The 23,555-nt window shown below is 44.4% G+C and overlaps 1 protein-coding gene across 1 annotated transcript in view; it reads right to left on the reverse strand.

Moving 5' to 3' along the window:
* LOC143521910 (CD276 antigen) overlaps positions 1-23,247 on the reverse strand; it is a 38,001-nt gene extending 14,754 nt beyond the window's left edge. Inside the window, exon 1 of the mRNA XM_077015412.1 lies at positions 23,195-23,247. The gene's annotated coding sequence lies outside the window, so the exon portion shown is untranslated. The remainder of the gene's footprint in view (positions 1-23,194) is intronic.
* Positions 23,248-23,555: the final 308 nt, after the last annotated feature.

The following is a 23,555-nucleotide window of genomic DNA, read 5'->3' on the forward strand; positions in this document are numbered from 1 at the left end:
AGCCTGAAGAGCTCCACCCAATACGGGCTCCCCGAACCCCCTCCAGGGTTCTCACGTCCCGCCACGCGCCTGAGAGACCCCGAACTACGCATCAGCACTACTCCTCCATGTCCCCCTTTTTCTTCTCACCCCCACGACGAGAGTCAACTTGCTGCTCCTACCGCTCTGACGCTCAGCACCAGGAACAAGTTCGCTTTGCTGACCAGCAGCGGAAGGGCCTCCTAGAGGTGCGGAGAACTGCACACTCCAGACCTCCCTACCAGGACTACAGAGACTACGGACCTGATGACTACTCCCCAGAAAGAGAAGAGCCCCTGCACCATGACAGATATGACAGACGCATCCTCCAGTCTCCTCAGCGTGGCAGGTACGAGCCACATCACTATAGCTTTGCCCGAGAACCAAGACCTAGTGATGCCCCACGCCTGAAGCAGCTGGACGCCCTCGCCAAAGACATTGAGCGCTTTGATCCAGAGAAGTGCGACCACAACATTGAAGACTACCTCAGAGAGATAAGGCATTGCCTTCTCGACCTGCCTCACTCCACCCACAGAGAGAGAGAGTCAAGTTAATCTGGAAGACGACTTCCAGATCAGTCCACGCATTCATAGAGGCCCAGCCAGCTGACACCCGTGACGACTTTGACCTGCTCTGTGAAGCCCTAGCAGAGGAATACTCCCCTTTTGCGGATGAGACGTCTGCGACCATTTCAGCCATCCAAATCAAGCATGGCCGCCACGAACATCCCCGTGACTTCTACACTCGCCTAAGACACGCCTACTTCCAAGGAAGAAACGGCCCAGGACTTGAAGAAGACAGAGCATTCAAGTCACTCTTCCTGCACAACCTGCATCCATGCGTGCGCACCCACGTGACTCTTCTCTCCCGGCAAGGTGACCCATCCATGCGTGACATCCGGAAGATGGCACAGATGGCCTGGGAGACTGTTGTCCGATCGGGGGATAAGAGAGAAGAGAATCCCCAAGTACTCGCCATGCAGAACTCCGCAAGCGAACCCATAGAATTGGAGGGCGCGGAAGTACCAAATGGTAATCGTGTCCACCATGGGGCTAGCCCAGGGGTCTCCAACCTTTTTGGAACTGGGAGCTACTTCTTGGATACCAGTTATTGCGGAGGGCTACCGGGGGTGGGGGGTGGTGGTGGCGGCGAAAGTTGCGTGTGCGAGTGTCAGTTGCTAAGCGGGAAGAACGCTTGCAACCGTGGACAATCTATAATAGTAGCAAAACCATAAACGATGCAGCGCTTTGGTGCATGGCGCTATAGTGAGTTATTTTTAAAACAATGACGTGACGTGGGTGACCCCTGGTTTATTCAATATTGACGGCAGCCTAACTTTTTGATTGGCAGCTAATTGAGCAATAGAACACGAGAGGGAGTGTGTTATCGTGAATATATGTACATGCCGTTACTTGACAACGCGTCCACGGAGTGATACAGAGAATGAGAATACCGTGCTGTTATCACACATATCTGCAGGGTTAGAACACTTCTCAACCAGTCGGATTGTGAAATTGGCGAATAATCATTTAGTGTTAGAAGGGGAGGGACAACTGTGAATTTTGATTGGACATAAATTTAAGTAGATTTCTCGATGGGACCAATTACGTTTACAAATTTATATGTAATTCATTGGCCTTTTGGCGAGCTACTCGGAAAGGGGTGGCGAGCTACTGGTAGCTCGCGAGCGACGTGTTGGAGACCCCTGGGCTAGCCTGTCTCACCGCTCCCACTTGGAGAAAAAGCCAAGTGATTGGAGAGACGGACACAAACAGTCCAAGGGGGGTGATCTACACCAGTCAAGGGCACCCCAGAAGAGCCGTGGCAACCACTACTCCTCCCATGAGTCTAAGCGATCACCTAGAGAGAACAGATGGGACAACCAGGATCGGACCTCTCGACGCCAAGAACACAGAGACCGAGGCAGAAGTCCAGAGACAGAGTCACAAGACACTGCTGAATTAAGGATGGAGCTTCAGCTTCTCAAGGATGCAATCACAAAGATGTCCCAGGAGAAGGACATGAACACCAACCGGCCAACCAAGGACCGTGAGAAACGCTCTTGTGATGATGGAGGCCCCTCAGTCGCATGACTAGGCCGAGAACCCTCCTCAACGCTACGCCGGATCCATCTCATTGGCTGGGGAAGGGAACCATCAAGTGAGAACGCACTGCCACCAGCTGCGGAGCAAACTTCATCCAGTCTTTCCGCTTCTTCCTCTCCACTCCTGCAGTTCCAGGGAGACCTGGTCCGGAAAGGCAGCGCCCAACGCATCTGTACCAGTGTCCTCCAAGAAGATCACCCAAGTGTCAACACGCTACTGGATACCGGATCGGAGATCAGCCTTATCTGCACTGTCACATTCCCCACCATGAGACAGGCCTCACTCGCCACGGGGAGATGTCTCAACATTGAGTCCCGTCAGCCTAGCATCACCTGCTATAAGCAAGACCATGCCCAAACCAACCAGAGAGCTTGGTTGGAGTTCACTCTCCCAGAGATGAAGCACGTGGACCCAGTTAACACCTCTAAATTTGACGCGGAACAGCTGCTCATCGGTCAAGACCTGCTCGATAGGCTGGCTCCTCTGATCAGGTGGTCATGGACCCAAGTCACAGTCTGTAAGCCTGTCAGTGACAGGACTAAGACATACAACTGTGACTGGAGAACAATTCCCCAAGCATGTCAGGTGGCGAACGAGTTTTACTTTATTCTCCCTGCCAGGTCGGCCGGCATCCCGATTCGATTCATGGTTCTGAGAGGGCAGAAGTTCAACTGCCCACAGGCTTTCTTCCAGCCTGCACCATGTTTCTTTGAGCTGAACCTCACCACATGTGGCACTCCTCTCCTTGAACTGACCAGTCGTTCAGCTTACCTTCTGGTACAGAATTCAGTTAAACTTGTTCGGTTATTCACACTGATTCCTTTATTTCATAGTTAATATCCAATTCCTCGTGTACTTGTTAAACGTGTGTCCCACTATACGCTCGTTGGGGCTGTATAGTGACTGACGAAACCGTGCCTTAGTTAGTTAGAGTAAATTTGCGTTGTGTTCGTGACTGTAGTGGGAGCTCGGTTTGGTTTTCGCGCCATCGAGTTTCTCTTTGTCTAAAGGATCTCCTCCCCCACACGCACGTCCACACTCACGCGCATCCGCGCGCACTCGAATACACGTCCACACGCACACACGCACACACACACACACACACACACACACACACACAAGCCTACCCTGTTGCCCCCTTTGTTTGTGATGTTTTTAACTATTATGCTTTGTGATTAATAAATGTTTTATGTTTAAATGCTGTCGTTTGAGTCGTTGTTTCTCTGTTACAACCTGAAGCCAGAACTATTATTTGAACTGTAACCTTCAGATTTATAGTTTGTTAATCAAACAATTTGGGCTACGGGAGTTGACCACAATTAGTGGCGACCTTAGTTAAATGAGTTTATATAAAATTTGGGTAAATTTAACACGGTCTGAACTCCCACCATTTCGTAGGTAATTTTATGAGACTGATTACTAAATAAATTTGGCCAGCACCTACAGTGTCCTTCTCTGTAGAGAACAGTCCACTCAAAAGAGTCAAGTTCCAAAGACCAGCGTGCACGACGGCCAGTCCTGTCATTGTCAATGGGGATTTTTCGAAGACCTACAAGTGGTTTGTGGTCTGTGATGATTACAAATGGCTGTTTGTAAAGATAGTGCTTGAAATGTCTCACTGCCCAAACAATAGCCCAGAGTTCCCTATCATATGTTGACCATTTCCGTTCAGCTTTTGTGAGAACATGGCTAGCATATGCAACTACAGTCTCATGACTCCCATGCCTCTGAGCTAACACGGCTCCAATGGCAGAACCAGAAGCATCAGTGTAAAGACTGAAAGGCAATGAGAAATCTGGAAAAGCAACCACTGGAGGATTAGACAGGGCATGTTTCAGGTAAGTGAACGAATCTTGACACAGAGACGTCCATTGAAATGGAACATTCTTTTCAGTGAGTGCATGGAGCGGAGCAGTATTATGTGCAAAATTTCTGATAAATTTGCGATAGTAGGAGCAAAGCCCCAAAAATGCTCTGACTTCTGTAGGAGTGTGTGGTGTGGGCCAGTCAGCAACAGATTGTACATTTCGTGGGTCTGGCTGTATGCCATCTTTTGACACAACATGACCTAGAAATTGGACATGGCCTTTGGCCAGGCAGCACTTTGCTGGGTTTAGCTTGAGGCCAGTAGCTTGAAATTGGGAAAGAACCTCTTCCAAGTGCAAAAGATGGTCACTGAAAGAACGGCTGTAGATCAGAACATCTACGGCTTCTCCTCTGCGCGCATCGGCCCAGCGAGTGACCCAGCGCGGCTACTCCACCACGGCTGCTACGGTACGCGCATCGGCCCAGCGAGTGACCCAGCGTGGCTACTCCACCACGGCTGCTACGATACGCGCATCGACCCAGCGAGTGATCTAGCGCGGCTACTCCACCACGACTGCTACGGTACACGCATTGGCCCAGCGAGTGATCTAGCACAGCTACTCCACCACGGCTGCTACGATACGGGCGAACGTAAGTTGTCGAGCGAGGGGGGGGGGGGGGGGGGTGGCCCAGTAAGTGCCCCAGTAAGTGCCCCAGTAAGTGCCCCAGTAAGTGCCCCAGTAAGTGCCCCAGTTTCCCCTTTTCCAGTTAATACTCCGTATTGGGGAGAGACTTATTATAATCCACAGTCATTCTCCTACACAACTACTGAACTTCGCAGATTCAGTAACTTCTACCGCTTGTCTAAAGCTGCCGCTGTGTCTGCCAGTAAAGCTGGCATACTATCTCACCGTCGCTATGTCCATCGGGGCTCAAGACGGCATCATAACAGAACTGTCCACTACTCCGCTGGGAGTAATATTTGCTCATTCTGGACTACCCTTCGCCCAGTACAACAAACTGTGTCTCGTTCTGCCAATCTATGCAACTTGCGCTCTTTCCCTTCTACTAACTCCGGTGCTGTGTTGGCACTACTAAATGTTCGCTCACTGTCTAACAAGGGAATGCTACTCCACGAGTTTATACTGGAAAATTGTATTGACATGCTTTTTATAACTGAAACCTGGCAACAAGCTGGTGATTTTTATACTTTGAATCAGGCCACCCCCCCAAACTTTAAATACATTTGTAACCCTCGTTCCTCTGGGAGAGGAGGTGGTCTAGCTGTGATCTTTAATAGCAATTTTAATATTACTGAAGTGAGCATTGCATCTGCTACTTCTTTTGAACATGTTGCTGTTAAATTACCAGGCTCGGTCACTGTGATCTTGCTGTATCGTCCACCCAAACTGAATCCTACATTCCTTCTTGAACTGTCTGAACTACTCACTTTGGCCTGCACAGTCTCTCACCGCTTGTTGCTGGTCGGCGACTTTAACATCCATGTTAATACGTAAGATTGCAAAACTGCTTCTGATTTTCTGTCTGTTCTTGAGGGCTTCCAGTTTAAACAACATGTTAACTTTCCTACTCATGACAAAGGTCACACCCTTGACTTAGTTTGTTCCAACTCCCTGCCTGTCCTCAATCTTCACTCACTGTTATTTCCACTTTCGGACCATAAACTTATCCTGTTTACTGCTCCACTGGCCTTTCCCCATCGCTCCATCAAAAAACGTATCTCCTTCCGTAAAACTCAGTCTATTGATCCTCTTCTTCTTAACCAATCTGTTTCTTCCATCTTTCCTGTTGCTACAGCTCCCCCATCTCCTGAAACACATGCATTAATGTTAAATGCTGCTCTTTCTGAAACTCTTAATACACTAGCCCCCCTGAAAACTAAAACTGTGACCTTTTCTACTTCCTCTCCCTGGTTCACTGCAGATCTGCGTGCCATGAAGCAGGCTGGTCGTCAACTAGAACGACGCTACAAAAAATCAAAGCTTATTGTACATGCTGATGCCTACAAGCAGCATTTGTTGGTGTATAGAGATGCTCTTCATATTGCTAAAACAACCTACCTCTCTGATCTCATCAATAATCAGCATAGTCTAAATCAACGGCATCTCTTTTCAACAGTTACAAAGCTCTTTAAAACCCCGGACAACACCCTTGTACCCTCTCCCACTCTTTGCAGTGCTTTCTTAAGCTCATTTGAAACCAAAATTACAAGTATCTACACATCTCTGAGCTCTGTTTCCTCTGAACCCCCTTCCCATCTTCCCTTTGTTGCACATGTTTCTCATTCCAGCCTACCTTTTCCATCCTTCACTACCTTTAACTGTGTTGACTCTTCTTTCATTTCTAATATTATCATGTCCTCCAAGACTACAACTTCTCCCCTGGATCCTCTTCCTACTAACTTAACTAAAACCTGTCTACCCACACTGCTTCCCCATCTCACCATTCTCATTAATCAATCACTCCTACTTGGAGAGGTCCCTTCTATCTATAAAATAGCTGCTGTCACACCAATACTTAAGAAACCTGGTCTTGACCCTTCAGACCTCAACAATTATCGCCCTATCTCTAATCTACCCTTCCTGTCTAAGGCTCTTGAAAGAACTGTGGCCTCCCAATTGCAAGAGTATCTAGAAACCAATAATCTCTTTGAACCTTTTCAGTCTGGGTTCCGACCATTCCACAGCACTGAAACAGCCCTGGTTAGGGTTGTAAACGATCTGTTGGTAGCTGCTGATACTGGTTTCCTCAGCATTCTCTTGCTATTGGACTTGTCTTCTGCATTTGACACAGTCAACCACTCCATTCTCTTATCTCGTCTACATGACCTTGGCATTACTGGCTCTGCCTTGGACTGGTTCACCTCCTACCTGACAGACAGAAAACAGTATGTCACACTCTGCGGCTATAGCTCCTCCACTTCCATGATTAAACAAGGGGTCCCACAAGGATCAGTCCTGGGTCCTCTTCTTTTTATCATTTATATCCTTCCTCTTGGTCATATATTTCATCATTTCAACATAAATTTTCATTGTTACGCAGATGACACCCAGATTTATCTCACTACCAGTTCTGTAAACAATCCACCCACTGCTCATATTGAAAACTGTGTATTAGAAATCAAAAACTGGTTGAAGCAAAACTTCCTTATGTTAAACGGCATGAAGACCGAGCTTATCCTGATTGGCACCAAGTCAATCCTGAGTAAAACTCCTCCATTCTCTCTCAACATTGACGGTGTACATATTTCACCTGTTACCCTGGTCCGGAATCTGGGTGTCCTCCTCGATCCTACCCTTAGTTTCACTGCCCACATTAACTCTGTTGTAAAAACTTCATTCTTCCACCTGCGCAATATAGCAAAGATCCGGCGATGCCTCTCTCAGTCTGCTGCTGAGCGCCTCATTCATACTTTCATTTCAAGCAGGATAGACTATTGTAATTCACTGTTGGCTGGTATTAGTTCTTCCTCTGTGCATAGGCTTCAAATGGTCCAAAACTCTGCTGCTCGTCTCCTCACTTTCACCCGTATGCATGATCACATTACACCTGTTCTCCAGGATCTTCACTGGCTCCCCGTTACATACCGGATTCAATTTAAGATACTTTTACTGACCTACAAAGCTCTAAACAACATGGCTCCTCCTTATCTGTCTGACCTCCTACTTCCCTACAGACCTTCTAGATCTCTTAGATCTTCTACTGTTGGACTACTAAAGTCACCATCATCTAGACTCTGTAGCTTTGATGATCGGGCCTTTTCTAGACTCGCTCCTCGACTGTGGAACCCCCTTCCAACTTTGATCAAACAGTCTCCCTCTCTTTCCACATTTAAATCAAAACTTAAAACTCACCTCTTCTCTCTCGCCTATGATCTCCCTGCTCCATAATTTTCTTTGTACTGTTTTGTATGTTTTGTATTATATGTTTCTGCTTCCTTATGTATTGTAAGCGTCTTTGGGTCTCAGAAAAGCGCTATATAAAAATAAAGTATTATTATTATTATTATTATTATTAACATCATCTAAATACACTAAGCAGGTTTTCCAGAGGAGACCATGAAGCACCATTTCCATTAAACGCTGGAATGTTGCTGGGGCATTAGTAAGACCCATAGGTAAAACCTTGAAATGGTATAGCCCAGAACCAGTTGTGAATGCGGTTTTTTCTCGATCTTGCTCCTCAACTTCAACTTGCCAGTAACCATGCTGAAGATCCATGGTTGAGAACCACGCAGAGCCTGATAAAGCATCGAGTGCATCATCAACCCTTGGTAACGGATGAGAGTCTTTAATGGTCACCGCATTAAGCTTCCTGTAGTCTAGGCAAAATCTCCAGGTGTCATCCTTCTTGCGAACCAAGACAACTGGTGCAGCCCAAGGACTGTAGCTTTCCTCTATGATGTCAGCTTTCAGCAGCTTGTTCACCTGACTCTCTATTTCAGCTCTCTGCTCTGGTGTTACCCTGTAGGCTCTCTGCTTAATTGGAGTAGCATTGCCAGTGCGTATGTGGTGTTTGATTACGCCTGTGCGACCCCTGTCTTCTGAGTGCATACTGAACACAGTCGAGTATTTTGTGAGCAGAGACTTTAATGACTGTGCTTGGGAATGTGACAGGTTCGTTTCATCTATCTGCACAGGTGGTATAGCATCACAGTGTAAAGGAGTGGTCATGTAACATGTCTCTTCAACTACTGTAGTGTCATCGGATGACGTGGAATGGAACTCACCCAGATGTTGACCAGGCTGCAGTTCGATGTCATCCTCCGTAGTGTTTAGCACACAAACAGTCATGCCATTCTGGATTTCGCTAAGAGTGTGGGCCACAACAACCTCACATGTTGGGTTAGGTATAAGGACACCTACATAGTCAGTTGGTACAGGAGAAGCAGCCATGGCTCCTGAAACACAAGCTGTGATGATGGTTTTGCTCATAGTAGGAAGCTTGGCAGGTGCTAGAACAGACACATTACAGCAGGAAGGCGTATGTTCCACAATAGTAATGATTTGTTGTTGATATCAAGAAGAGCATGGTGTTTTTCAAGAAAATCCCATCCGAGTATGACCGGGTAAGGAGCTCCTCTGACAACTTGGAAGTCATGCTTCAATAATTCTCTCCCCAGTCTAATGCTTAGGGTTAAGGAGCCCAAGGTGTCCAAGCACTGTCCATTTACTGAACGAGCAAGTACAAAGGAGGTTCTCATTGGACGTCGTCTTAATGCGGGATGAGAAGTTCTGAAATCTTCACCCACAATAGAAATTGTAGAACCAGTATCAAGCAAGGCAGACACTTCAATGCCTTCCATAATAGCAAGAATATTAGCTGATACTGTCATTAATTTTGGAGTGAAATGTGGAAAGCTGGGGCTCTAATGTGGTAGCTGATGTTTGCCCCTCAACAGCAGCTAATGGAAGTTTCCCCCCTTGGAGGGGTGGGAACGTGCATTATTCTCAGGAGACCGGAATTGAACGCTGCGTCTGAAGTCAGGACTAATTTCTCTGTCTCTCCTCGCATTCGGACTTGAATTGCGTTTGGGACTGCTGTCATTTCCAGAATGTGAATTATACTTCAAACGCAGTTGGCGCTCTGGAGAACAGTATTGGTCGCGTCTCCCGTGTATTCATACCATGTTGTCTGGAGTGCTCCGTAGATACAGGAAGACAATCATAAGGCTCAGGGTCTTGACCATAACGTCGATCAGGTGAGAAGTAGTGCAATGAATGGCGGTAAGATGGAGAAGGGCTGCGAGCACGGGAAGGTGTGCTCTTCTGAGTCTGAAAAGACCACGAGTCCAAACGCTGATTAAGTTGAGCATTTTTCTCTTGCAGTTGTTGCACATCATTTTTCAAATCACTTACAGTGAGTGTGAGCTGCTGGATAGGCTTGCTAAGTTTGTCATCAGAAGACTTGGATCGAACCATCACTACTTGGTCAGGGCTTGACAGATAGGAAGCATCAAACTGTAGAGCCATACGTGCTCTCTCACAGCGGCTAGCAATTACAACAGCTTCCTCCATGCTGGATACACCCATTTTATGAATTTTTGACTGCAAATTTGGATCTAAGCCAGCCACAAAGCGCCAAAATTTCTCCCCTTCTTGAGCACTGACATCATAATCAGGGAAGGCTTCAAGCACTAGTCGAGGTTGAGCATTCACATGAGTCTGAAAGAACGGCAGTGTATATTTTGAGCCAAACACATTGCTGAGTTTTTCTTTAGCCTGGCTGTAATTTTGCTGGACCGAAGGAAACAAGCTATCCCAATACAAAAATGCTGCATCACTTAGGCGAGTAGGCAGAACTGAAGCCAGCACTCTGGACAAGTCAGTAGCGGGAGGATGCAAAGCTTGTACTGCTACTTCAAAGCGGCGAGACCAACTTGTGAAAGATTCTGTGCCATCTCCTTTATAAGTAGCTGGAAGTTCAATTCTCAAGCTTCCAGAAAAACAATCTGGAACTATCAGTTGCCCAGCAGCGCCATTTACTTCACGTGGTTGGTTCTCCACCACCTCAGGTAATTGCTCCCTCGCGCTATCAGCCTCCGACATGTTCAGTCAAAAATAGGCGTGATAAAGACAGCAAAAACAGCAAAAAATGAATAAAAAATCCTAACTATCTCCAGCAAAAGACGTTGGCTCACCAGTTTCCCCAGAAGAGTGAAAATCCGTGTGAATTGAGAAATTCTGCTATGCACAGTCCGCCGTAAAAAAAGGACATATATATTCAAAACTCACAAAAACCACTAAAAAAAAAAATGGCCGCTGCCACCAAATGTAAGTGTTGGGTTCCGTGTAAGGTGGTATAGATCACTCTTGGGTTGAAAAGAAAACTGGATGGAGACGGATTTCAAATATGGAGTGCTGTTTATTTGTTACAGGCTACCGGCTCTCCCGCTTCTCTACTTTTGTTTTTTCCCATGCACTCCCTCTCAACACAGACCATGTGACTCCTTCAACCAATCACAAAGCAGAACAGATTATTTACATGAAAACAAAACATTATTTGTTTGTACTACTAGAACCTAAATTAAATTATATATATATCTTAGAACTAATAAATCTTTTTAACTACTTAGTAGTACATTATAACAAATAGAAAGCTTACATACGTATTACCTGGCATTAGGGCTGCAGCTATCATTTCAGTAATTGATAGCTTTTGAGCATTTCAGTAATCGAGTACTCTACTGAAAAATCGATTCGATTAATCGAGTAATCGGATAAAACAGAATTGCTTGGTTAAGGAGCAATTAAAAATACAAAAGAGAAAACAAGACATTTCGCTTAATAATGACTGACCAATCGGTTTCCTTTTTTAGATAAGTTATAGTTTTTAAATTCACAACATACATTTCCAAATTGTATATGCAAATAGAAATAAATACCACAAGTAAATAAATTAAATTCAATTACTTTCAACTTAGAATTTCTTGTGTCAAAACTACAGTATATCAGTATAAAAATCTTTCCTGCTAAAGTAACTGCTAAGGTAAAGTAGCTCAGCTATCTTTAATTTATTTATTGTTTATCGTCTTATCGTCTTAACTCCACAGTGCTGTTACATAATGCCTGTATTAAGTTATTAAGAACTTGTGTCCGTTGTACTAAACTAGCCACACATTCGACAGTATTGCTAAAAATCAGCACTCCACAGAGCTGTCGTTATGTTATTAAGGTACATTAATGTTAATCTCATTAATTTGTTGTAAATAAAATTTACATTGTCCCGGCTCCACCGCTCCATTCTGCGTATCTTCGGCCAAGATGGTGCAGCATTGAAGATGTGCTGTTGTGGTAGTCAAGGACTATGTTGCACCGAATACATGTCACTGTATTATTCTTGCTTTCGAACCTAAAATGCTCCCATACTTTCGACATTTTCTGTCTTTTCCTATAGCCCTTTTCTTCACGTACGTTGTCGCTCTTTTCCCTCGCTGCTTCCATATTCCCGCTTCTCAACTAAAAACCTCCGCCGCGTGGGTGACGTAAGCGTGTTGCGCTACATTAAAATTAGTCAGTGCGAAATACCGTTTTAAAATAAACGATTCTTCAAGGCACAGAAAATTACTCGATCACATTTTGTAATCGAGTAACTCGAATTACTCGTGTAATCGTTTCACCTCTACCTGGCATTGCCAGTCCAGGCCACCACACATAGTTCCGTGCCAATGCCTTCATCTTAACTACTCCAAGGTGCCCCAAGTGCAATTCTTCCAGTACTTTATTATGCAACTTAGGTGGAACAATCACCCTATTCCCCCACGTTATGCAGCCTTGCAGTAAGTTCAGTTCATTTCTCCTTACTATGTATGGCGAGAGACTACTGTCTGACTCCTTGATAGTGGGAAAATGGCCAGTGGATACCATCTCTATGATCTGGGACAGTGTGATGTCCGATCTGGTTTCACGCCTCACGTCAGCACAACATATGGGCAAACATTCCAGGTGATTAATGAGGAAAGTGTCAATTGTCCCGTTTTTCCTTATGCAGGACGGGCAGTGGCAGACGGGACAAACCGTCAGCATTACAATGATCTATTTGAGCGTAGTTCTGCTCTGCTTTGTTCAATGTTCTTGAAGCGAATGCTATCAGCCTCTCTTCGCCACTTGGTAGCTTATGGGAAATGACAGCTCCCACCCCGTAGGGCGAAGCATCGCAGGCCTGTATGTCTGGAATTGCTGGATCATAGTGTGTTAGAACACTTTTGCTTGCGAGTTGTTCTTTTGCTTTGTTGAATGCCCTATTACACTCAGTAAACCACTCCCATTTCATCTCTTTCTGCAGCAAAGTATTCAATGGGTGGAGTAAAGTCGATAAGTTTGGGACAAAACGTGCATAATAGTTGATAAGGCCCAAGAAAGAGCGTAACTGACTTGTGTTGGTGGGCTCTGGGGTGTCCAGTATAGCACAGATTTTGTCAGGTGACTTGAGGAGTCCTTTTGAATCAATTACGTGCCCTAGATACTCCAGTGAACTGCGGAAAAACTTGCACTTCTCTCTTTTCACTCTCAACCCAAACTGTTCCAACCGACTAAGTACAGCCTTTAAATTTTCCAGATGATGAGCATCTTCCTTGCCTGTTACTAGGATATCATCTAGGAAACAGTGGACATTGGGTAGTCCTTGCAACACTTGATCCATAATCCTCTGAAAAATTGAGGGTGCAGAGGTTATCCCAAAAGGTAGGCGATTGTAACAAAACATGCCTTTGTGGGTAGTGATGGTGAGATATTTCTGTGAATCTTCACAGACAGGCACCTGAAGATATGCCTGTGACAGATCTAGTTTGCTGAAACGATCTCCTCCGGACAGAGACGCAAACAGATCTTCAATGCGGGGTAATGGATAATGTTCAATGCATAGAACCGGGTTAACAGTAACCTTGAAATCCCCACAAATTCTCACACCACCATTCTTCTTTATAACAGGCACAATTGGGGTTGCCCATTCACTGAACTGGACTGGAGATATCACTCCCTGCTGAAGTAATCGAGCACTTTCGGTCTCAATGCATATGGGACTACGTGTGTCTGACAAAACTTGGGTTTTTGGCCTGGTTTTAATGTCAGGGACGTTTCAAACCCTTTTAGCGTACCTATGGTTTCGCTGAAAACTTGTGCGTGACCATTCAAGTCTTACACCTCTGCACCCATGGCCCTGGCCCCATGGCAGCGCATTCACATTGACTTTGCTGGCCCGTAAAACATTACACAAAGTATTACAATGTATGTGCATCACAGATAAATAAATAAATCATAAATATTGCACAAGAGGAGTACATGTATGTGCTGCTGAGCTCTTTTTACCAGAACTTCAGTGTGAGTGGGCCAGGTCAGAGTGTCCATAATCTGTACTGCCAGAAAGTTGGTTTTGCTGACTACCTCCACTGCTGTGTCTGTGGTGTATGGCTGGTCTTTCTCCTCCTGAAGTCCACAATGATCTCTTGTGCAACGTTCAGGACCAGATTGTTGGTATCGCACCACTCAACCAGATGTTTCACCTCCTCTCTGTTGTCCAGGTCATGGTCATGCTGGATTAGGGCCACTGCTGTTGTGTCGTCTGCAAACTTCACAGTGTGGTTTGTAGTGGACCTTGTAGTGCAGCAGTCGTGAGTCATCAGTAAACAGCAGCGGGCACAGGACACAGCCCTGATGGGAGCCAGAGTTCAGAGGGATGACACTGGAGGTGTTATTTCTCACCGGCACTGACTGAGACCTGTTTGTCAGAAAGGCTAGCTGCCAGTTACTCAGGTGTGTGCTGAAGCCTGGGGGGACCAGCTTGCTTATCAGATGTTGCGGGATTATCGTATTAAACGCTGAGTTTCTAGACTTTAGTTCAGAAACAGCATGCGCACTTGTGTATTCTTCCGTTTCAGGTGTTCTAAGCTCAGGTGAAGTGCAGAGGAAATGGCATTCTCTGTGGTGTGGTTAGGGCGGTAAGCAAACTGGTATGGGTTGAATGGGGGGAAGAATAGAGGTTACGTGATCCTTTAGCAGCCTCTTGAAACACTTCATCATGATGGGGGTGAGTGCAACCAGGTGGTAATTACTGAGGGCACAATTTCTTGGGCACTGGTATGATCGTGGCAGATGGACATGAATGTGCAGCCTGTCTCAGTGAGGTGTTGAATATGTCCGTGAGAACCCCCACCAGATGATCGGCACATTCCTCTGGTATGCACCTGACCTGGTATGTTATCGGGGCCTGCTACTTTCCTAATATTTACTATCCTCAGGGTTCTCCAGACATTCCCTGTATCTAGGCAGAGTAGCTGCTCATCAGGGCAATGTGTTGATTTCACCGCAGGAGTGGTATTCAGACCCTCAAGCCTTCCAAAATAAGTGTTAATTTTGTTGAGAAAGGTGATGTTGTTTTCGCAGAGTGGATGAGTAGTTTTATAGTCCGTGATTGTCTGAATGCCTTGCCTTGTGTTAGAGAGATCCTGGAACAAATCCTTAACTGGCAGTGAGCACGCTTTGTGAATTTTAAGGCATGGTTCAGGTTGGCCCTTAGCTCTGAGTGCCACCACATTGCCAGATTTATAGGAGGTGTTTCTTGACTTCAGCCTCGCTCGTACCTTTCTGGTGATCCAGCTTCTCCTTTGCCTGTATGATGTTTTTAATCATCCACCCATGTGTGATGGTTTTCAATAGCAGCTTTTTTTCCTGATCAGCAGGGGCTTGTATGCAGGAATTAGCATCACAGAGAGATGGTCTGATGTAATAAGGCGGGAAGCTTCCCTGAATGTTCTTTTCCCTGGTTGCAAAATTCACATATGGATGGAAGTGATGAAGTACAGTTTTGTATGGGCAAACCATATGGGCAAACCATCTGACCAGAGGGCGGCGCTTAGGAGAAGAACCCATGGTTTTTGTTCGGTCCTGTAGACCGACTCAATCATAACTGAGACATTTACTAATGGTCAAACTCAGACCTCAGTTCAACAAGATCGACCATAACTGGAACACAGGGGACGTCCATCTCCACCTTCCTGAGTGGGCCACACCCCACATATCACTAGCTAGCACACTGGAATTATTTGACCAAAATGACAAAACACAAACAGAGGCCATATGCATGACCCTCCTCCCAGCGGAAGAATTCGAATTGGAAAAAGTTCCCCAAGCTCTGTGGGCTAAGGGAAAGAACGATGTGGTCCTCATTAAAGGATGTGAGCCGATGTGCATTGTTCCCAAATGTGATTACAGACCCAAACACCAATAACCCAAACACCAATACCCGTTGAAACCTGAAGCCGTGGAAGGCATCAGACGCGTTTTCCAACCACTATGAGAGGCTTGCGTGATAGTGCCATGTGAAAACTCCCTAGTAAGAACACCAATTTTCCCAGTTAAGAAGCCAGGGCGAGAGGAATGGAGGTTTGTTCAGGATTTGCAGGCTGTCAATGCGGAAGTACATCCTAGAGCCCCAGAAGTCCCAAATCCTTACACCATTCTGTCTCAGGTTCCCCCAGACAGCCATTGGTTCAGTGTAATGGGTCTTGCCAATGCATTTTTTAGCATTCCAGTTCATCCACATAGCCAATTGTGGTTTGCCTTTTCCTTTGAAGGAAAAACATACACATTCACTAGATCAGGTATCACCAAATGGCGGACCGCGGTCCGGATCCGGACCCGAACGCCGTCCTGTCTGGACCCAATCACATTCCTGATTAACTGGATACGGACCCAAATGCCAAAAAAATTTTAACGGGAGACTATATTTTAAAACGGAGAATTTATTTTCAGACGAGTGTTACGTTCACCACCCATTTGAGTGTTACGTTCAACCCCCCCCGCTCAATAACTTTCATTCGCCACCCCCCCCCCGCTCAACAACTTTCGTTCGACACCCCCCCCCCCCTCGTCAACAACTTTCGTTCACCACCGCGAACCCGGACCTAAGGTCTGAGCTATCTGCCAAAAATGGACCGCGGAAAGATTTAATTGATTAGCCCTGCACTAGATTATGTCAAGGTTACTCTGAATCACCCACCATTTACAATGCTGCACTACGTGTGAGTTTAGAAACATCAAAACTTCCAGAGGGAACAACTTTACTCCAATATATGGATGATCTTTTAGTTTGTGCTCCAAACAGAGACCTTTGCAGACAGGCCATAGTGGCACTGTTAAATCATCTAGCAGAGGAAGGCCACAAGGCATCTAAATCAAAGTTGCAATACTACAGAGAGAAAGTAAGCTTCTTAGGACACGTTATCTCACAACAGTCACATGCACATCTGAGGAATGACTGAAGGCCATAGTGAAGCTTCCAAAACTGCAAACTAAGAAACAACTGTTATCATTTCTTGGAATGTGCTCATATTGTCACACTTTTATTCTCTCATACACAAATGGCGCATTTCCACTAGGTCCTGCTTGGCGCGGTACGGTTCGATACGGGTCGATTCGCAACGGAACGGTACGGTCGCGTTGTGTTTCCATTACAATGGTGAACCACCCCAATGTGGGTGGAGTCGCTGTTGGCGCGCGGGTTGTAGTGTCGTGACATCATTTGTATGCGACCACAACACCGGTCGATGCCCCTTAACACATAGCATTATTGTATCTTATTTATATTTATCTTCATTATTGTATGTGGTTGCTCTAATTATTGATAATTTGGTATTACTCAAACAGGCTGAACACACCATGCATAAAAAGCATCAGTCATACAATCAAATGAAATCAAACTTTATTATGAAATATAGATATTTAAAGTACAACATATGTAAATAATATAGTTATAGTTTAAAAAAGTGCAAAAAGTTACCTAAAAATAACGTATAGCTTTATATGAAATAAATATTTATAGTACTACAAGCAACATTTTGTGTGCTTTTACTGGCGTCTGTCTCGCATGGTGTTCACAAGTTCGCCAAGCACCCCGAGGAAAGCCTGGTTGAAGGAAACATTTCCCGCCAACTCCGCTCGCCTCGTCAGTGGAAGGGGAATCTTGAACGTAAAAAATAACAAATATTAAACACAAGCATTCCCGTGAAAGCAACAACGATATAGTGTAACTGCACAAAATGTGTAGCACGTCATCGCTGCTCGTGCTTTGTTTATGGCTACAGCTAACTAGCAACTAGCAAGGCTAAGAGCTAGCTATTGTACAGTAGTGACTGTGGTGGTAACATTAACTACAAACACAGCTCTAAATTCCTGCGTTTACAATAGATGCGTTCATATTACATCTTTTACGAGCCTAGTAGTAAAACTGAAATCACAATACACTCACCATTCTCCGTGGCCTCCAGCACCGACATTGTCCGGCACGTTTTCTCTTCCGTTACTGGCTGGCCGCGACATTTTAGCCCGCAACAATCACAAAAAAGGCCCGCGAAATCCTGGTGGGACTGCTTGATGCGACAAAAGCATGGACCAGCTTCTCTACATCAGCTAACGAAAGTAAGTGTCTTAACTTGGCAATATTACGTAAATGGAAAAAGGCAGCCTTAGTGACATTGCATATATGTGTGTCAAATGAAAGATCTGAATCAGTAGTGACACCTAAGCTTTTTGCTGTAGATTTAGGTGTTTCTGAAAAGCCATCTAGGGTGAGGGGTATATCAGCCCAATTGCGTCTAGCAGCCCAAGAATCAGCACCTCAGTCTTATCGGAATTTAGTAAATAAAATTATATGCCATCCAGTTTTTTATGTCCTGGACGCAGTTCTTAATTTTGAGAGTAGTATTGATATAATCCAGATTAGAAGATATATATATAACTGAGTATCATTTGTGTAGCAATGGAAGCTAATACCATGCCTACAAATGATAGTGCCCAGCGGTAGCATATACAACGAGAATAACATGGGGCCCAGTACAGATCCTTGTGGGACACCATATTTTACCTTTGTATGTTCTGAACATTTCTTATTTACTAGTACAAATTGGTAACGATCTGTCAGGTAGGCCCTGAACCAGGAGAGTGATTGACCTCTTATGCCAATGAGTGTCTCCAGCCTATTTAGTAGAATGTTGTGATCAATGGTGTCAAAACCAGCACTGAGGTCTAACAGTATAAGAAAAGAAACATGTCCTTTATCAGTGGATATTAAGAGATCGTTTAGTACTTTAGTCAGTGCAGTTTCAGTGCTGTGATGGGGTCTGAATCCAGACTGAAATGTTCTGTCTGTAAGAAGGAAGAGAGTTGCGAAGAAACTACTTTCTCTAAAATTTTGGATATGAATGACAGATTAGAGATTGGCCTATAGTTCCTGGGGATTAAGACCAGGTTTTTTTAATTAGGCTTGATGACTGCAAGTTTAAATGAACTGGGAATGTAGCCCAGGCTCAGAGAATAGTTAGTTATAGTAAGCAAAGGTTCTACATAATAATCAGTAATTCTTTCAGTAGATGGGTTGGTACGGCTTGGCAGATTTTACCAATGAAATAAGCTCCTTATGACCAATTGGGGAAAAGAACTCCAATAGAGCCTCAGAGCTGACCAGACAGCTGTCAGGATGCATTGGCAGGTTGACAGGTTCTGAGATAGTATGACTAATATTTCCCATAATTTTATTAATCATATTATTAAAGAATTTAATAAAATTGTTACTGCTGCACTCTAGTGGGATTAGCAATTTGATTTGTTCATGATTGTTTTTGTGTTTTTCTATTAAAGCCAATAAGTATGAGGATTTTGCCGTATGGAGGGAATGCTTATATTTATGCTTATATATGGCACCGACAGAGTCAACGACCCCCCCTGACTGCAGCGACTGCAGTGACCCAGGCTCCTTCCAACCGCTACCACCAGCACTTCTCGAGCCTCGACACCGCCGGATCCGGTGGAAGTTAGACCAACGGCATCATGGAGACCCCAATACTACTGCTTCCTGAAACTTCGACACAGTGAGCCAGCCCAGAGACAGCGCACAGCGGAGCAGACTGCGCAGGCTACAGCACAGGCTACAAGCCAAGACTGGACACTCCCCTATCATGCACAGCCTCCACCGCCGTACCACCCAGACTGGACGACTGCCCCAACAACAACACCTGGACATGCGACATGTCCAGAGATGGGGGAAACAGGGAAAAAACAGAGGCAGAACTGATTATTCTTGTGCAAAGTCTTACTAACCCCATGCCACTCCACATAGCACACATACACGGGGGAGGGCCAGATATGGCATACGAGCAACTTGAGCAGGCCAAAATGCTAATACTAAAGTGTGTGTTTTGGGGTGGTTGAAGTTGGCTAGAGCAGTGCAGAGCAGAGTGTGCTTCACATGGTGAACAGTACTGCGCTTGTCTTGTTAGCCAAACCTGCAGAGTTTGGGGACATGGCCAATGCGAATGCTGGATGTGGATGACTAGAAGAATGGGTGGGATAGTATGGAGTACAGGGCATCTAACCTAAAACTCTGAACTGGGTAGTCGGGGGGGGGGGGGGGGGTAGAATTCCTGATGGGCAAGCCACCGACATTCCAGTATCCAAAAATAATGTGTATGTGTGTGGGTGTATGTGTGTGGGTGTGTGTGGAGTTGGATGCGAATGTTAGAGCTGCTGTTGTCAAAATGTGAGATGAGCCTTAGAATTTTTTTACAGGCCTTGTAAACAAACCTTGTAAAGTTTGGTTAATCTTGTGGAGAGCATTAGCCTCCATGCAGGATAGGACTGCAGCTTTGAGCTGAAAGGAACCACTGCTCACAAGTCACACTAATGGTACAAGGTACAAAGGTACACACGAACCGCCTGCAGGCGTGCAAAATCTGCTTCCTTACAGTCATCAACTCAGAAGCAGGACAGCCCTCAGGGAGCTAGCGGCGGGAAAGCACAACATCTATCACAACTTTGAAAATTGACATTCCACTGCGATGAGACGACACATGCCTGTTGTGTCTTTTAAATAAACACTTGCGTGAGTCCAACCGCAAGTATAACGTGTCTGCCGCACTTAGTAGTTCACGTCATGTCACTTTGCTAGCTTACTACAGACAACTGTATAAGTAATGCAGATTAGCTACCTTGCCAGGTAGTTTTCCAAGAAAATAAAATGACTGAGGATAAAAAATAAAAAAAAAGGTTTATTTTCAGGTTTTTCCCTTCCCTTCTGGTCTGGCTTATTCACTATTTATACCCCTTCCTGTTATTGAATCTTGCTTTGGGATGACAAACTTTGTAGTTCTACCTATTGTTTTTGAATTCATATTGATTTTACAACCGAGAGTGGTTCTTATGTTTCACGCAACAGACAGAAGATTATTGTAAGTTCCAGTAGCCCTTGGGAGGCTGTCAGGATATAGGGACAGCTGTTAAAGCAACTCTTGACAGTTTTGTCTACACTGTTACTGATTGCACCATAGACATTTGCACTTTCTCAGACGTGGACAGAATGATGCCAAGTGGATGGAATGTCCCCCAATCATTTAGAGATAGGTTCATCATCCCAGGATGGACAGACCTTTACTGCATATCTCTGATGCTACTGGTGGGAGGAAAACAAATCCTTTGTCTATGACTATTTGCTTCTTTGTGATCTGGTTATACACAGTCACCCAGGATCTACATGTCAGGAAGCTACCACTTTCCGTAGCAATTGACTTTCATAGCAATTGACTTTATCACTGCTTCTTTCTAACATATGTTAACATTACAATTTTTGTACAACTCATTTTCTAAAGCAGTTAGATTTAAACCTTTGCCCATGCTCTCTTCTGTCTCTGGCAGTTGTTCCAGAACCTGTTATGTATATGACATTTGCGAGGACATTTGTAGGAGCAATTATTCCCAAATCCCTAATTTTGGAAGGACAGCGGTGATTCTATTCAGCAGTCCAGATAGGGGAGCTAAGATGCAAGATCACAAAGCAAACACATATCTGTCACACATACAGTACATATTTCCTTTATTAGTAAACTATAAAATGCACTCTATTTCAGACTATGTCTGCCAGCTGCAAGATGTTTCTAAGAAAACATGCCATTTTTCTAAATGTTTCTCACTTACACATCCTATCTTGCTTTTATATCTTGATGACATTATTCTAAGACACTGGTCATGTGACATTTTCATTTCATGCAGCCAAACAAGCTATAAGTTTAAACTATATATGAATCAACACTGTGAGAACACTGATATGTGAAACTAGAATTTAGGCTTGAATAAGTAGTAGCTTGTGAGTGGGCAGGTGGATGTGTATCAATGGTTGCCATGTACACGCACACACTTTGAGTGGTAGATGTGTGTGTGTGTGTGTGTGTGTGTGTGTGTGTGTGTGTAAAAATAAGCCACTTGAATGTGCATTGTTTAAAGGTCTCCAACAACTTTTCGATTGACTATGTGTGTAGTTTGTTTACTCATACAACCACTGGCAACCTTAGCATGAAATTTGGCTTTTTTTCCTTTCTGAAATACACTAATTTCTTCAATTCATTTTGCTCAGTGACACTATAATGTACTTTTCTTCTGAGTGATTCTTTGTCCTGTTTGCTTTTCGTTTCCATTTTCATGAAAATTCCCTTCCCTCTGATGATTTGGGAGAGACTGTGAGTTAAAGATTATGGAATTTTGACCTTTTGTTCTTTGTCTTGTTTCTCTTTCTTTTCAATTTTCCTGGAAATTCCCATTGTCTATTTACAGCTGGAATTTCCAGAGCAGTGTAGTGCATCCATCCCTGATCCTGATTCTTCATAACCATTAACTACAGTGAAGGTAAGTAAGTAGGAAGTTAGGTAGGTGGCCCACTGTTCTTCCTTATCCAGATTGTCAATATGACTGACACTAGCTAGCAGTTTCCCTTTTTACAACAGTAAGGGGAAAAGGTCAATGTGTCGCCTTATATCACCACTCAATGGTAAGATGACTCAATGGTAACATCATAATAAACCTGTTAACAGACAACAAAATAAAAACAAACACATTAATTCCTCATTAGTGTATGGCTTCAACAGACATTTTTGACATTTGTATATGTGAATGTAATGGATGAGGTTGTCTGTGTGTTTTTTTTTTTATTAAGAAAAGGTCTTAATCAAAGTGAAAGTAAAACTATTTTGGACATGGAAGTATGGAAAGCCCCTCAAGAGGGAAACTCCCCCAGCACACCAAACTTTCCCAGCATCCCTAGCACCATCCTATCACACATGCCTCCATGTTCTCTACAACCCACACTCACATTATCTAGCACCACCCCACGCCATTCCTGTGTGCTTCCACACGCAATCCATATTCATGTTACCTCCATCCACGCCCATTCTCCAAGTACTTTATCCCTATCCCCACTCCAGCATCTGCACCACCAGTTTTCACTACACTCCAGATATGCAATTTAGGCCTATTTAACACACAATCTTTTTTTTACATTTGGGTTGGTTTTAGAACCATAATTACTATTTAATTGGGCAATTAAATCATACTTGCATGACCTAGAAAAATACAAATACTGTACATGATTTTCCGATTATTAATAAACGTCCACCTTCGATTTAGTGTTCTGCCTAGTAACAAATGACTCGAGTGCTGCTTAAATTTTTTAAAGCTTACCGTCAGTCACGTCTGTCTTTATGCACTATTTCAGTGATTTTGTTAGCAACTTATTTACGGACTTATGTATTTACGGTCTTATTTCCCTACGTCTGCTTTATTTAAAAAAAACAAACTTGTTTTTAGTATAATTAACATAAAGTCAAAATAGGTACCCTTGTTCCTCCAACGGACACGGAACGGTTTTTGTATCATACTGAATCTTTTTTTTTACTTCGTAAAGTCCATTATAAACGTTATATTTTTTACCCCATGAGCCGAACATCGCCTGGTTCTGTCTGTCGCAGGGCGGTGACTGCATGTGGGCGCGTGTGGGTGTTGCAGTAGAAATCAACCCTTAGTGCGACCTGTGTTCTGACAACCACCACTAAATGTAGGCATAATCATAGAAAAGCCTACATTTCAGAGCACATTCGCTGAAACGCTAATCAGCCTCATAGTATCAGCGAAAGAAAATCTCTCGCTTCTGATTGATGGCTCAATACGGTGTTTTCATACCCGCACGCACTCCCAGGGGAGTAACCAGAATGGGTGTAATCGTGTTTATGGCAGATGTGATGATCTTCCGCACACAGGAAGTTCTCCGTTAAGGTTCAGTTAGAGCTACTTT

This window comes from Brachyhypopomus gauderio, chromosome 8, assembly GCF_052324685.1.
Source record: "Brachyhypopomus gauderio isolate BG-103 chromosome 8, BGAUD_0.2, whole genome shotgun sequence".
Classification (NCBI taxonomy): domain Eukaryota; kingdom Metazoa; phylum Chordata; class Actinopteri; order Gymnotiformes; family Hypopomidae; genus Brachyhypopomus; species Brachyhypopomus gauderio.